We start from the raw sequence: 4,127 nt of genomic DNA, 5'->3' as shown, positions 1-4,127 counted from the left end.
AACCTGCTGGCTGGGCCGGGCGGCCTCGGGGTTCTGAGGCCCCGATGGCGCGAGGACTCGGCCGGGCCCTCGTGACCTGCACGCCGCCGTTTCTGTCGGAGTCTGAACTGGGCTCTAACTCCCTACGGAGCCGGAGGGTGGCGAGACGAGTTCCCGGCGCTGCGCTCTGCGACTCTGGCTGCATTTACCCCCACCCCTTTCTGTCCTACATCCTTGCCACCTTTCCTTTGTGTCTTCCTCCTCTTTCCTTTCTTGTTTGCTCTTTTAACAGTTGGGGAGTGGGGAAGTAAAATGAGGACGACGTCCTTGCCAGGTTGGCAGTTCCCGGGCCAGCGCTGTCCTGTGGTCGCGGCTTGGGGCAGATCGTGGAGAGGGCGGAGGCCTCCAGGGCACGCTGGCAGGGCGTCGGTCTGGAACGAGATGTGCTCTGTAATGCGCTTCTGAGTTGCATTAGGCTGAAAGCATAGGGAACTTCATTTATCCGTTCACCAGGTTTGAGGACGTCTGCTCCTCCAGGCTGCCTGGCCTTGGAGGTTATTCATGATTTTTTTTTTTTTTCAAATTGCTCAGAAACAAATAGAGGCGAACGCTTACTCTGAGCGGTATGCAGATATAGGACCAGCAGTATTTGAGGTCAATGGTGAGATTCTCTCAGGATACTTGAACGTAAAGATCATCTTGTAAGAATTCTCACTGCAGCGTGGTTCACACCAGAAATGAGCTCCCTGGACAGAACAAGCCTTTACTGAGAGAACACATCCAGTTCAGGAGTAAAACCAAGAAAACCTTGGGGACAGATATTGACATGGTCCCTGTCTGAAGGGGAGCGACCCTTGCCGAGGTATAGAGACTATCTGGTTCTGGTGGTAGAGACAGTCTTATCTCTATCAAAGCTTGGTATGATCCCATTAAATGTTTGACTCACGCTACAAAACCTTGTACTCTGTTTCTTTTCTCAATAAAATACAGTTCTGAATGCTATTTTAATCACCATATGTTTTTTTGTTTTTGTTTTTCTTTTGGAGAGGTTTTTGCTATAGGGCGGGTGTACAAAGCTAGAAGTCACCCCCCAGGGGGCGATGGCGGTGTAATCCCTTCCCTTCTCCATTCTTGGGATTTGGACTGGCGCCACCGAGTTGGGGACTCAAATCGCTGTCAACTACCTAGGAGTCCAGAGACATAGCCATTATGCCAACTGCTGGTCTGCACCCCACCATGTGGTTTTTATACAAGGAGAGTATGCCCTGACTAAATGACAACAGCCATGTTGCTTGACAGTTAAATTTTTCATCATAAGTTAGTGCATTGGTATCTTGATCTTATGCAGGAGTGCCTGGTGAACATGATTCAGCATTTCTGGTCCTGTAGGCAGGCACCAAAGCCAGACTCTGAATTGAGGGAATTCACCAAGATAAATGCCACTCAGCCCCCTGAGCCAGCCATCTTTCTGACCCCATGGCTTTGTAACAGCTTCCATACCCCTTTCTACAGAAAGGAGTCTGCATGTAGATCAGGAACCGAAACATTGTGAAGACTTCTGGACCTTTGTAACTTATTTCTCTTTACTGCTAAGTCCTTTAGAGTGACAAGATTCCACCTGAGTACAGCAAACCGGACAGAGCAGAGAAGCTGTGTTCACCGGCTGGGAAAACCTAGGGGAAGGAGGGAGGGATGGGTGGCTTTTTTTTTTTTTTTAAAGGAAAGTGATATTCTGTTTTGCTCTTGAGAAAAAAGAAAAGTACCTAAAATTAGTCTGGTTCTGAAGAATAATGGACTTTAAGTAGGTTTTCAACAATTGAGAGTAATGTGGAAAGAGAAAAGGGCTCAAAGAAAAACCTTGGAATGAACAAAGCAGGTAAGAAGACAGCTTTAGAAATGGGTTAGTAAGTGGGCCAGCAGGTGGCGGGGTGGTTAAGGTGCTGGATCCTATATGGCCAACTTAGTGGTGTGAGTCCTAGACCTTGAAGCCTAAAAAACATGGAGCACCTGCCCAGGATACTGAGAGGAGAAAGGATTCCAGAAAGTTCATTTTCCTCTCTCTCTGTCTCCAGCAACAGGATACTGAGAGGAGAAAGGATTCCAGAAAGCTCATTTTCCACTCTCTCTGTCTCCAGCGAGTGCACTTGTCCTATAGCAAAAAAAAAAAAAAAGTTAATAAATGCCCAGTGATACAGTCATAAAAAGGGTTTAAGAAATGGCCCTTGGATTTGTTAGCTAGAAGGATATTTTTGTTTTGTTTGGCTGGTTTTATACTGTATTTTTAATTTTTAAAATTATTTTCATTAAGTTTTAAATTTGGAACAGTCATAGTTCCAAAGTCAAAAGATATAAGAGGATAAACTTTATTATTATACTGAAGGTCTCAACAGTTCCAAAAAGGCAAGCAAAAATGTCCAAGGATTGGGAGCGAGTGCAAAAATCTGTTACCTGGAGAAAGCATGATAGTTTATCCTATTTTATACATAATTAAAACTCACTAGTAGTAATAAGTGAATTTAACAAGTTACTGGATACAGTCAGTGTATAAAAACCAATTGTATCTTTATATACTAGCATTAAACAATTAGAAAATTAACTTTTTAAAAGGTGATATCATATATAGAGTCATCAAAAATATCAAATACCTTGTGTCAAGGCTTAAATTTATGCTTTCTTAGTTCCAGAGGCCAGAAATCTGCAATGAAGGTTTCAACAGGACAGCATTCCCCCCAGTAGCTCTGGGGTAGAATCTGATCCTCACTTTTCTCCAGCTTCTGGTGTGAGCTGACAGTTCTTGGCTTGAAGCCGTATCACTCTAACCTCTGCCTCTGTCTTCACATTGCCTTCTCCTCTGTATGTCTCTGGAATTTCCTTTACTTCTCTCACATGTGGACAATATGATGGCGAAGTCTGGAAATTTATAAACTAAAGTATCAAAATGAAAGGGAGGATCTAAGCTAATGTCAGGATTTGGGCTTGGGTATTTAAGTGGATGATTGTGTCGATATTGAGATGGCACTAAATACTAAATTTATTAATTTGAGGGGCAAGGAGAATGAACTCCCTGGATGTATTGGGTACTCCATAGGGAGATGTCCAGCATGCAGTTGGATACATAATTAAGATCAGGGCTGGAGAAAGTGATTTGTAAATCATTGTAGCTAGCTAAAGTCGTGAGAGTTGTCTTAGTCTGTTCAGGCCACCATAACAAAATACCTTAGACTGGGTGATTCATAGAGTTAGTAGAACTAACTATGCCTTGTTCTGGAGGCTGGGAAATCCAAAATCAAGGCATCAGAAGACTCAGTGTCTGGTGAGGGTACTACTTCACAGCTGATGCCTTATTGGTGTGTCTTCACAAGGTGGAAGGGGAAAGGCAGCTCCCTCAACCTCTCTTTAAGGGTGTTCATTTTGTTTACGAAACCAGAGGCCTCGTGAATGAATCATTTCCCTAAAGGGTCTACCTATTGATACCGTTACATCTGGCATTAGTTTCCAACATAAGAGAACTTGGGGAACACATGCATTCAGATCATAGCAAGACTTAACTAAATCACCCAGAAAGAGCATATAAAATGAAAAGTATAATGAGCTGAGAATGAAAAGTAGGGGAACACTAACATTAAAAGACCAAAACGAGGAAAAGAAATCTATAAGAGAGAGTGAGAATAGAAAAACAGGAAGAAGACTAGAAGAGTGTCATTTACTAAAACAAAGGATGTAGAGAGGTCCATAGAGAAACAGGATCACCTGTGCAAGAGAGAAGTCGAGTTAGAGGAGACTCAAAATGCTAACGCAAGTAGATCAGGAGTGATTTCGTTGACAGCAATTTTACTGGGATTGATGGATTGAAGAGTCAAACTGTTGGATTGAGAAGTAAATTAAGGAAATAGCAACAAATAATATGAACCTACTCTAAAAAAGTATCTTGTTTGAATAAGAAAAGGGGGGGGGGAAATCCCAGGAGACTATACTTAGTGTCTTGAAACAAAGTAAATATAGAGAGTCAGCCAACAATATGTATACATGTAACATTTTAGAAACTGAAGTTGTTTTCTCTTTATTATCAGATCAATGTTTCCAAAAGTACAACTTCATACTAAAGGAAGAAGGAAAGTTATCTGTGTCTGTGTGCATAGTAGATGCTC

Source organism: Tupaia chinensis, unplaced genomic scaffold, assembly GCF_000334495.1.
Source record: "Tupaia chinensis unplaced genomic scaffold, TupChi_1.0 Scaffold142846_1, whole genome shotgun sequence".
In the NCBI taxonomy this organism is placed as follows: domain Eukaryota; kingdom Metazoa; phylum Chordata; class Mammalia; order Scandentia; family Tupaiidae; genus Tupaia; species Tupaia belangeri.
The sequence above is the reverse complement of the archived record's forward strand: the minus strand, read 5'-3'. Positions refer to the sequence as shown.